At 42.1% G+C, this 12,312-nt stretch overlaps 1 protein-coding gene and 1 non-coding gene across 16 annotated transcripts in view; one reads left to right on the top strand and one right to left on the bottom strand.

Moving 5' to 3' along the window:
• ERC1 (ELKS/RAB6-interacting/CAST family member 1) overlaps positions 1-337 on the bottom strand; it is a 523,541-nt gene extending 523,204 nt beyond the window's left edge. For 9 of the 15 annotated variants that reach the window (XM_086714403.1, XM_086714407.1, XM_086714410.1 and 6 more), the window contains exon 1: positions 41-290. The gene's annotated coding sequence lies outside the window, so the exon portion shown is untranslated. Of the gene's footprint in view, positions 1-40 lie in introns of all 15 variants that reach the window. The other 6 variants (XM_025930731.2, XM_025930732.2, XM_086714412.1 and 3 more) reach the window with 4 other exon arrangements.
• A 1,804-nt stretch (positions 338-2,141) lies between these two features.
• On the top strand, positions 2,142-2,244 carry LOC112868024 (U6 spliceosomal RNA). The gene has a single exon (XR_003224223.1). It is a non-coding gene; the product is annotated as a U6 spliceosomal RNA (small nuclear RNA).
• The last annotated feature ends 10,068 nt before the right edge of the window (positions 2,245-12,312 follow it).

The raw sequence follows: 12,312 nt of genomic DNA, 5'->3' as shown, positions 1-12,312 counted from the left end.
CCGGTAGGGAGAGGAGGGGGAGGGGGTCTTGTAGCCTCACCTACAGCTCCGCCCCTCCCCGGGGGCGCGCTGCCCAGCCCTAGCCAGGGCCGTGAGGAAGCAGGCTAAGAAAAGGCAAAAAACCTCAGCGCCAGCGGCAGTCGGGAAGCTCTCGGTCCCGCCCGACTTCCGAGCTGCCGCCACGGCGGCCGTCTCACCCTCCTCAGGGCTGCTGCTGTTGCTGCTGCTGCCTCCCGGGCGCCGCCACCACCGCCGCCACCACTACCGCCGCCGCCGCCGCCACAGCCACAGTACGGCCCCAGCGCCCGCCGACGTCACTACGCCCCGCCCCCTGCGCGAGACACCTAGCCCCGCCCCCGGGCCCGGGCCCGGGCCGCGAGACACTGCGAGCTCCGCCTCCTCGTGGCCGGGCCACCTAGCTTTCCTGCATTCTCCTGGGAGCGCGACTTGGCAGCCCGCAGGCCTCCGGCGACTTCCAGAGGAAGACGGGTCAGGGGCTGGGAGTGGGGTGATTCAGGGTTCCGGCGGCGGCTGTGCGCCCAAGCAGGGCAACGGGCGCGGGGCGTACACACCCCCCACGCGCGGCCCCTGCGGCCACGGGAAGGGAGAGCGGGAGCCGGCTACGGGAAGAGGCTGTAGGTGGGAGCGAGGCTAGGCGTCGTTTGTCTCCTTCTGCTTGCCGTAGGAAGTGGACCGGCCAGGCCCGAAGAGCGGAATCGTCGCTTTCCCAAACCTTAGAGTCGCCCAGCCCCCTCCTTGGCGGGGCCCGTTACACAAGCCCCAGGACAGTCACTGCTGTTGAGAGTTGGTCTAGAATTGTACATTCCGGGCTGTGCTCCCGCGGCCGCGGTGGGAACTCTTTGTCGGAGGGAAATTGGATTTTTTTTCGCCCTCACCCTTAGCTTTTGCGAATGTGGCCGTGGGGCTGTCCACTGGACCTTAAGGAAAGAACTTAGGCGTCGCGGAAGACCCACGCCAGTGTACGTGGTTTTTGAGCGCAGCTGCAGAGGAGAACGTGGGCGGAATTTGAGGTCCACTTTCAGTTCCTGAGATGTGCCAAATGCGGTGCTACGTTGTCTCACTTAGTCTTCACAGCAGCTAGGCGAGTTGGCCAGGCAAATGGTACCTTATTAAGGAAACCCAGTTTTCTTGTGCTGTCTCGTAGATTTTCTTTTGTTGGAGCTATGCAAAGAGGACAACTGCATCCATTAATTTAAGAATTTAGGTAAACTATCCCTGAACCAGAAAGAAGGAGTGATGTAAATTATATTTGTTCCCAGCCTTTTAGGTTGCATTGAATAATTTAAAATGACATTAAAAGGAGTTGAGTCCTCATTTGCCCCTACTTATTCTCTACAATTAACCAATTCACACTCCTTCATAATCCCACTAACATTTTCCCCTCCCTCCCTCAGTATTCACATTCATTCATTCACCAAATTCTGTTTCATGCTGCCCAGACTCTGTTTCCTCCCAGATCACCAAGCACTTGGATTATTGCAGTTCCCCGTCCTGCTGTACAGTCGCCCCCTTCAGTACATTCCACATATGCCTACCAATTGTCAGACTGTGCTGCCAGAGAAGATTGTATAGCTGCCAAGTAAGCATCCGAAAATACTTCTTTTTTTTTTAGACATATGGCTTTTTACCCCCAAAAAAATCCATGCTATGTCGATTATTTTTCAAATCTTCCTCATCTAACTGCTGATCTGCTCATCCTGTTACTCCCCAGAAGTGTGGTGAGGTAAAAGGAAAGTAGGAGTCACATCCTAGTGTCCCTTCTGCCACTCTCTATTTGTGTGACCTTGGGAAAATCACTTCACTTCTGAGTTCTGCTTTTCTTAACTGTAAAATGGGGTGTGAACTAGATGTCTGAGATCTAACATGTCACTAAATGTGTGGATCTGAAGCGTTTCTGTGCTAAGCCCTAAATTATACATACACAGGATACTATCAATATCACAGACTCAGAATTGTGGTAGTATGTTTTTCTGTGTTTTGGGAGGGAGTTGTTTGGTTTTTTGCCATTCCACTAGTTGTTTTTTCTTATGTCCTACTCTGCTCCACTTGTCTTTTTTTAAACTTACATTTAGTATTTTTTTAACTTACATTTAGTATTTTTTTTATTAAAGCTTGGGTGAGTACTCCCTTTGGCAGCACATATACTAAAATTGGAATGTTAGAAGTTTAGCCTGTCCCCTGTGCAAGGATGACATATAAATTTATGAAGTGTTCCATATTTGCAAACTAATGTAACATTGCTTGTCAACTGTACTTAAAAATATATATAAGCTAGCTAACTAAGCACATGCATTCATTACCTCTTCTTCCTGAGACCCCATTAAAATGCTAATAAAGGAATTTAAAAATGATACAAACTCATACATAATAGAAAATGAGAATGAGACCACCAAAATTTTTTAATTTTACATACCAAGTGAGTGCAGTCTGACTAAACAAAATGAAAGAAACCATAATGTAGAATAGGTTCAGATGGTGCTGTAGCCAACAGGGAGATTAAATAAAGATCTCTGCATAGAACAGAAGAGCCCTCCCTTATCTCAGATACCGTAACCAGGCATTTATCCCAGGCTAAAAATCAAGAGTTCTCATAATCTCTGGGAAGGAGATGGGCAGCTATTTGAACATTTAATGACTACAGCAGTCTTCATTCTGGCACAATAGCTAGTTTTCTGCCCACTCACCCTTGAGTGAAGTTGTGCAAGTTGGCAAGACCTTCCCAAGTTCACAAGATTCCTAATCAGCATTCCAATTACCTCATCTTAAACATGAACAGACAACCAAGGATTAGATAATTAGATACTCAAAAGAAGTCTCCAATTTAGGGGGCGGGGGAAGGGGAGAAAGATAAACAGAGAATGGCCATAGAAGAAATAGAGAAACTTCAGAGAACTTTAAAAATAATAACTGGGATGCTCCTAGACTTATTACACCTAGGAAACAAGAATAGTATACCAGTATACCCAGATGAAGTAACAACCCAAGAATAAAAAGTAAGTCTTAAAATTAGAAATTGCCAAAATTATAAATTCACTTGAAGTGTTAAAAGATTAAGCCAATGAAATTTTTTTAAATAGAAAAAATATGCAAAGAGATGGAAATTGCAAGAGAAAATATAAGAGTAAGAATACAAAAGGACTAATATTATAAAAAAAGAGGAAAACAAAGTAAATAGAAGATGGAAAATTACTCAAAAATCCTGGAAGAAAATCTGCCAGAGCTTAACGTGTCTACTAGTACAGAGCAAAAACAAATAAAAAACAACCTTGTAAATATTACAAATGCAAAGACAAAGAGAAGATCCAGATCCTAAATTTCCAAAGAGAAAAAAATAAGTGACCCATAAAAGAACAAGAATCAAGCTTACATTAGAATTCTTATCATCAACACTAAATGAAAGAAAACAGACTTTCAAGTTGCTTTTTTTTTTTTTAACGTTTATTTTTGAGACAGAGAGAGACAGAACATGAACGGGGGAGGGTCAGAGAGAGAGGGAGACACAGAATCTGAAACAGGCTCCAGGCTCTGAGCTGTCAGCACAGAACCCAACATGGGGCTCAAACTCACAGACTGTGAGATCATGACCTGACTTGAAATCAGACACTTAACCGACTGAGCCACCCAGGCGCCCCTGGACTTTCAAGTTTCTGAGGGAAATATTTCTTGACCTCAAAACCTAAGAAAAAAATTTAATTTTCAAAAAAGTCCCATTCCTACCTGAATCATCATTAAGTAAAAGAGCAGAATGAAAACACTTTCAGATAAGCAGGGACTCCTAAAGTTAAACTCCCACATGCCCCCTTTTTTTTAATGTTTATTTATTTATTTATTTATTTATTTATTTATTTTGAGAAAGAAAAAGAGCACAAGCAGGGGCGAGGCAGAGAGAGGGAGAGAGAGAATCCCAAGCAGGCTCCATGCTGCCAGCACAGAACCTGACATGGGGCTCAAACCCATGAACCATTAGATAACAACCTGAGATCACAACCTGAGCTGAAACCAAGAGCCAGACACTTAACCAACTGAGCCACCCAGGCACCCCTATACTCCCACATAACCTTTTTTAAAAAAGTTTCTTGAAGATGTGCTCAGGCAAAATGAGGTAGAAAACAGCGTATTTGACAATACATTTAGGGGTCACTAGATCTAATTCAGGAGGACAGGGAAGATCTAATTCAGGGAAGTCCCAAAAGCTTAGGCTACTGGGAGAGAAATCTGAAGAAAAGAGAATTCAACTGAATGACCGTGATAGAAAGCTTAGAAAATGCTGTTTTCTGGTGTTCAACTTTTAGACCCAACATATTAATAAATTATAAATAACTTGACATAGTTAAAGCATAGTTTATAAAGTATACTGTTGTTGACAATATAAAGGTAAAAATACCCTTTTACGGTATTTTAACTTTAAGATGTGGAACATAGGAAGGAAAGGTAGAAGATAAAAGCATTCAAGAGATTATGTTTATTATTGACAAAACTTTTCTGGTTGTTAAAACGTATTGTCAGAAGTAGGAAAAGTAACCAATGGAGGAGCGAGGAATTGTTAGTCTCTATTGAGAGGGTAGGCAGACACACGGTACAGGATTTATAAGTAAGCTAAATCATCAATCTAGATAGTTCATCAAGAAATGGTGGCAGAAGATTTAATAGTATTTAACTGGCAATATTCCCCTATTTTTCTGAAGATTCTATAGAATTCTATCAAAATCTCAGCTGCCTTTTTTCCCCCAAAATTGACAAGCTGATCCTAAAATTCACATGGAAATGTAAAGGGTTCAGGATAGCCAAAACAATTTAAAAATAATAATTAGAACAGGGGTGCCTGGGTGGCTCAGTCAGTTAAGCATCTGACTTCAGCTCAAGTTGCAATCTTGCAGTTTGTGGGTTTGAGCCCCACATCAGGCTCTGTGCTGACAGCCTGGAGCCTGCTTTGGATCCTGTGTCTCCCCCTCTCTCTTTGTCCCTCTCTCTCTCTCTCTCTCTCTCTCTCTCTCTCTCTCTTTCAAAAATAAACATTAAAAAAATTTTTAATAAAAAAATTAGTCATTCTTCAAGATTTCAAAACTGACTACAAAACTACAGTAATCTAGATAGTATAGTACTAGAATAGTGATAGACATATATATCAGTGAAATAGAATTGAATGTTAAGAAATAACCCATACAGTTATGGACAATTGATTTTCAACAAGAACTTCAAGATAATTTGATGGGAAAAAATAATCTTTTCAACAAAAGGTGCTATAACAATTGTATATCCACATGCAAAAGAATGAAACTGGCTGGACCCCTACCTCACATATACCAAAATTAATTTAAAATGGACCACAGACCTAAATATACATGCAAAAACTGTAATACTCTTAAAGAAAACATAGGTATAAGTTTGTGTGACCTTGGGTTAGGCAATTGTTTCTTAGCTGTGAAACCAAACCTGTAGGTGACAAAAGAAAAAAAATACGAAAATTGGACTTCACCAAAATGAAAAACTTTTGTATTATTCAGCCTTAAAAAGGAATGAAATTCTGACACATTACAACATGGATGAACCTTGGAGACATTATACCAAGTGAAATGACCCAATCACAAAAGGACTGTATATTATATGATTCCATCCATACGATAAACCTGGAGTATTTGAAGTCATAGAGTCAGAAAGTAAAAGGGTGGTTGACAGGGGTTTGGAGCAAGGAGAACATAACGTTAGTGTTTAGGAATTAGAGTACTTCCCAAACTTCAGTTTGGGGAAAAATGAAGTCCTGGAAATGATAGTCATGATGATTGCAGATCAATGTGGATATATTTAATGCCACACAACTGTATAGTCAAAAATGGTTCAAATAGTAACTATTATGTTGTATTCTATTTTACCACACACAAAAAAATCTTTTGTGCTTCAAGTATACTGGTTTGGACTGAATTGTGTTCTTTCAAAGTTCCTCACCCTTTCCCTTAACCCTCAATTTATTTGGAGAGAGGCCTTAAAAGAGGTAATTACAGTTAAATAAGGTCGTAAGAGTGGGAACCCTAATCCCATAGGACTGATGTCCTTGTAAGAAGAGGAAGAGACACTTGGAGCATATGCACAGAGAAAAGGCCACACAAGGACACAACCAGAAGATGGCCATCTGCAAGCCAACCAAACATGCTAACATCTTGATCTTAGTTAGACATTCAGCCTCCAGAACTGTGAGAAATAAATTTTTGTTGTTTAAGCCCCCAGTCCCTGATGTTTTGTTATGGTATCTTTACCAGACTAGTACAGATTTTGATACTGAGAAGTGGGATTTTGCTGCAACAGATACCTAAAAAAATGTGGAAGTGGCTTTGGAATTGGATTATGAATAGAGGCTAGAAGAATTTTGAGGTGCTTGTTAGAAAAAGCCTAGATAGGGGCGCCTGGGTGGCTCAGTCGGTTGAGCGTCCGACTTCGGCTCAGGTCATGATCTCGCGGTCGGTGAGTTCAAGCCCCACGTCGGGCTCTGGGCTGACAGCTCAGAGCCTGGAGCCTGTTTCAGATTCTGTGTCTCCCTCTCTCTCTGACCCTCCCCCGTTCATGCTCTCTCTCTGTCTCAAAAATAAATAAATGTTAAAAAAAAAAAAAAAAAAGAAAAAGCCTAGATTGCCTTGAAGAGAGGCTGTTGGTACAAAAATGGATGTTAAAGGTGATTCTGGTGAGATCTGGGGCAGAAATGAGGAGCATGTTACTGAAAACTGGAAGAAAACTGACCCTTATAAGATGGCAAAGAAATTGGCCAAATTGTGTTCTAGTATTTTGTGGAAATAATTTAAAAGTAATAAAGTTGATGGGGCGCCTGGGTGGCTCAGTCAGTTAAGCCTCTGATTTCAGCTCAGGTCATGATCTCACTGCTCAAAAGTTCGCAAGTTCAAGCCCTGTATCCAGCACTGTGTTGACAGCTCAGAGCCTGGGGCCTGCTTCAGATTCTGTCTCCTCCCCTCTTCCAGCTCTCTCTCTCTCCTTCTCTCTCTCTCTCTCTCAAATTAAAAAAATAAAGTAATAAAGTCGAATATTTCTAAGCAAAGTGTTAAAGGTGCAGTCTCATTTCTTCTTACTAGTTATAGTAAAATGCAGGAAGAGAGAGATAAATAGAAGGTGTTATTCAACAAAAAGGAACCAAAGTGAAGATTTGGAAAATTCTTAGTCTATCTGTGATATTATGATTTATATTTGGTCATTCAGAGGACCAAAAAATATTTCTCAAATATGTTCAGTCTTTGTCCACTGTTCCTGGTTCTCAGTTCCCAAAACCCTTGGCATTTCCTGAACAATAAAAGCAATGGGAACATCTTTCGTCATAATGTTTGGTCTCCTGTCTTCAGTTCCTGAAATCACTTCAGAGACGTAAAGGTGAAATAGGTGTCTTGTTATTCATAACAAGTCCCTTTCCACCACAACTGAGATTATGTTAATGAAGTGACTTTTGGAAAGCACCTAAGGATGAGAGCTGGTTACCAGGGGAACCAAACAGGAATAGAGGTTTGGAACTTTCAGTCTCCCCACCAATCCCCAGCTCTTGGGAAGAGAGAGGTGCTGGAGTTTGAATCGATTACCAATGGCCAATGATTTAATCAATCTTGCCTACATAATGAAGCCTCCATCAAAAACCCGAAAGAATGAGATTGGAGAGCTTCTGGGATGGTGAACACAAGGAGGGTATAAGTAAAGTGATGTACCTGGAGAGAGCATGGAAGTTCTGTGTCCTTTTACCATGTTTTTACTGTGCCTAATGCCTCTCTTCCATCTGGCTGTTCCTGAATTATATCCTTTTATAATAAACCAGTAATCTACTAGGAAAATGTGTCTCTGAGTTCTGTGAGCCACTCTAGCAAGTTAATCAATCCCAAAGAGAGGGGCATGGGAACCTCTGATTTATAGCCAGTTGGCCAGAAGCACAGATCATAACATAGGCTTGCATCCGACATATGAAGGTGTAGGGAAGAGAGGGGGGTGACAGAAGTCTTGTAGGACTGAGTCCATAACCTATGGGATCTGATACTATCTCTGGGTAGATACTGTCCACTGAGTGGAAATGTAAGATATCCAGCTGGTATCTGGAGAATTACTTCTTGATGATGTGGGGAAACCCACCTCCTTCCCACAAGTTGGAATTCGGTGCAGAACCCAATTACTATCCATATTAGAAATAAGAAAAGGTATATTCTGGAGAGCACACTAAGGGTGTGGCTAGAAAAATCATTTGATAAAGAGATCATAGGTGCTGTAGAGTCCAAGGACAGGCTGCCCTAAGATGGGCCACTTTAGCATGAACATTATTTTGAATTAAAAACAAAACCCAGCAGATTCAGAAAAAAAGCATTTTACCTCCCCCTCAACTGCCTCTTTGTACCAGGAAGAGAGTTATTAACAGAGATTTCTCTTTACCTAAGAAACTTATCTACATATTAGAGTAACCTTGGTTTTCGAAACATCTTTCAGCTTCCTGCTAGTAGTCTTTTCTCCCCTTTATATCCTCAGATACCTCTTTTTTAGCTCATATAAGCATCATGTTGCCTGAATGTCTTTGGAATTTCCTGTCTGTGTGGATTCCCTGTACGTACGCAATTAAATTTGATTTTCTCTTGTTAATCTGTCTCATATCAATTTGATTCTTAGTCCAGCTAGAAGGACCTTGAAATAAGAGAAAAAATTCTTTCTCCCCATAGTGTGATTCATGGACTTAGCCATCTCAGAAGTATCCAGGAAAGAAGTGAGATTATGCCAGAAGAAACACTGCCAGCTGGGAATAAAGGGGATAGAATCAACAAAGTAAAGGAATCTTGTCAGACTTCTGGGATTCTACAGGATAAAACAATAGAGTTCTCTGGCTGCCAGTCCCCATTATCCTCAAGAAAAGGGAGGAATAACACCAAAAGCTATTCAGAGATCAGCAGGGCTGTATCACTCCTACCATGAACTCAGAGGATACAGGTCTGGGGGGGCAAGGCTGTATCCTCGGCTTCAGTAGGTCAGGCTGCTACCAACCAATCTCTCAGGAACAAAACTGCTGCCCAGGACCAAGAGGACAATGCTGCTACCCCCTTAAGCCCAAAGGGCAAAACACTGAGCCAAAAAAGACTACTTTGAGCCTTAAAATCTAATGGAATTTGCCTTGCTAAGTTTTGGACTTCCTTTGGACCCACCCCCTTTCTTCTTTCTGATATCTTTCTTTTAAAATGGGGATGTCTAGGGACACCTGGGTTGCTCAGTCGGTTAAGCGCCTGACTTTGGCTCAGGTCACAATCTCATGGTTCATGGGTTTGAGCCCCCCCCCCCCCCCCCCCCCCCCCCCCCCGCATTGGGCTTGAAGCCTGGAGCCTCTCCCTCTCTCTCTGCCCCTCCCCCCACCTGCATTCTGTCTCTCAAAAAAAAATAAACATTAAATTTTAATTTATTTAAAAAATTTTAAAAAAATTTTTTAATGTTTATTTACTTTGAGAGACAGAGACAGAGCACGAGTGGGGGAAGGGCAGAGAGAGAGGGAGACACAGAATCTGAAACAGGCTCCAGGCTTTGTGAAGCATCCGACTTTGGCTCAATCATGATCTCACAATTTGTGGGTTTGTGCCCCGCATCGGGTTCTGTGCTGACAGCACAAAGCCTGGAGCCTGCTTCAGATTCTGTGTCTCCCTCTCTCTCTGCCCTTCCCCCACTCGTGCTCTGTCTCTGTCTCTCAAAGTAAATAAACATTAAAAAAAATTTTTTTAATTTTTAAATAAATTAAAAAAAATAAAGTGGGAATGTCTATCCATGCCTATCTCACCTTTCTGTCTTGGAAGCACATAATTTGTCTCACAGGCTCACAGCTGGAAGAGGAATTTTGCCTCAGCATGAATCATATTTCAAATCTCATCCATACCTGATTTAGATGATATTTAGATAAGGCTTTGGACATAGATTTGGTTCTGAAAGAGTTAAGAATTTAGGATTGGGGGTGAACGTATTTTGCATGTGAGAAGGGTATACCCAGAATGCAGATTGTTTGGACTGAACTGTGTTCTCCTAATTAGTTATATGTGGAAACCTTACCCCACAACGTGGCTGTATTTGGAGACAGGGCCTTTTATTTATTTTCTTTTTTAATGTTAATTTTTGAGAGAGAGCGAGCTTGGGGGAGGGGCAGAGAGAGAGAGGGACAGAGGATCTGTAGTGGACCCCACGCTGATACCACAGAGCCAGATGCAGGGCCCAATGCAGGGTGCAGTGTGGGGGCTCGAACTTGGGGAACCACGAGATCATGACCTGAGCCAAAATCAAGAGTCTGACACTTAACCTTCTGAGCCACCCAGGCACCCCCAGAGACAGGGCCTTTTAAGAGATGATAAAGGTTAAGTGAGGTCATATCCAGTCTATGGGATTTTGATATGGCAGCCCTAATAGATTAACTCAGACACTGTCAGAAAAGTGAAAAGACAACACACAGAATGGGAAAAAATTTTGCAAACCATATATCTGATATTATAGCCAGAATATATAAATAACTCTTAAAATTCAACAATAAAAATACAACCCCGGGGCGCCTGGGTGGCGCAGTCAGTTAAGCGTCCGACTTCAGCCAGGTCACGATCTCGCGGTCCGTGAGTTCGAGCCCCGCGTCAGGCTCTGGGCTGATGGCTCGGAGCCTGGAGCCTGTTTCCGATTCTGTGTCTCCCTCTCTCTCTGCCCCTCCCCCGTTCATGCTCTGTCTCTCTCTGTCCCAAAAATAAATAAACGTTGAAAAAAAAAATAAAACCCCATTAAAAAATGGGTCCAAATTATGAATAGATATTTCTCCAAAGAAGATACATAAATAGCCAAAAATCACATGAAAAGACACTCAACACCATGAGTCATAAGGGCAATGCAAATTAAAATCATAATGAGATATCACTTCACACCCACTAGGATGGCTATAATAATTTTTTTTAAGACTTATATTAACAAGTGTTAGGATGCAGAGAAATCAGAACCCTCATACCCTCCTGGCGGGAACACAAAATGCCATAGGCCACTTCGTAAAACATTCTGGCACTTCCTTGAAAAGTTAAACATAGAGTTATGATAAGACCCAGAAATTCCACTCCTAGGTATATACCTGAGAGTTTAAAACGTCCACAGAAAACATGAAAATTTGTATATGAGTGTAATAGCAGCATTATTCATAATAGCGGAACAGTGGGAAATAAATCATTAAAAAACATAATTTCAATAAATTGCTGGCTTGCAAGAAAACAAAAGAATTGTCCTCAAATACTCAATGCTTTATGAATAACAAATATTTATTTCTCACCTAGTCGGAAATTGACAGCTGGAGGGAGGGGCAGTTCAGCTGCTGTGTCCCTGATCTAAGTGCAAGTCAAATTCAGTCAGTCTCACATGTCTCCCATTCAAGGATTGGGACATAAGGAACACTAGTCACCTGCGTTATATTTTCCTCATGATGGAAGGCAGAACACAAGAGGCTGAGCCACAAAAATTCCTTGAAGGGGCGCCTGGAGCTTGCTTCAGATACTGTCTCCCTCTCTGCCCCTCCCCCGCTTGTACTCTGTCTCTTTCTCTCAAAAATAAATAAATATTAAAACAAAAACAAAAACCTCTGAAGGCTGCACTCAGATGTGTCATATGTCCCGCCTGCTCACATTATATTAACCAAAGCAAAAGTAAATCACACGACCAGATGCAAAATAATTGTGGGAAAAGTATACTCTTCTCATGGAGTAGAATGGGGGAAGACAAGAGAGGAGGAAAAAGACATGACCTTACCTTTATTTTATTTATTTATTTTTTTAATGTTTATTTATTTTTGACAGAGAGACAGCGAGCATGAGTGGGGTAGGGGCAGAGAGAGAGGGAAACACACAATCCATAGCAGGCTCCAGGCTCTGAGCTATCAGCACAGAGCCCGACGGCGGGGGGCGGGGGCTCAAACTCACAGACTGGGAGATTATGACCTGAGTCAAAGTCAGACGCTCAACCTACTGACTGAGCCACCCAGGCGCCTCTTGAGCTTACCTTTAAAAACTTTTTTTCTAAAACTTGTGCACACCACTTCTGCTTATTTCCATGGCAAAAGCTCACTACACGGTCATTCTTTGCTCAAGGACAAACTGGAAATATAGCCTTTATTGTGGATGGTCATGGACCCATCAAAATTAAGAAGTTCTATTACTGAAATAAGGAGAAAAGGGCTAGTGAGCGACAATTATCACTCTCTGCCACAAACCTCTACCTAGAAAGCATCACAAAAACACAAGGGAATGAAAATGTGGCAGGCTAAGGACATGAAGGCAGTTT

The sequence above is a fragment of the Puma concolor genome, chromosome B4, assembly GCF_028749965.1.
Source record: "Puma concolor isolate L17-30 chromosome B4, mPumCon1.1.hap2, whole genome shotgun sequence".
Classification (NCBI taxonomy): Eukaryota; Metazoa; Chordata; class Mammalia; order Carnivora; family Felidae; genus Puma; species Puma concolor.
This window is presented reverse-complemented; position numbering and strand designations above follow the sequence as displayed.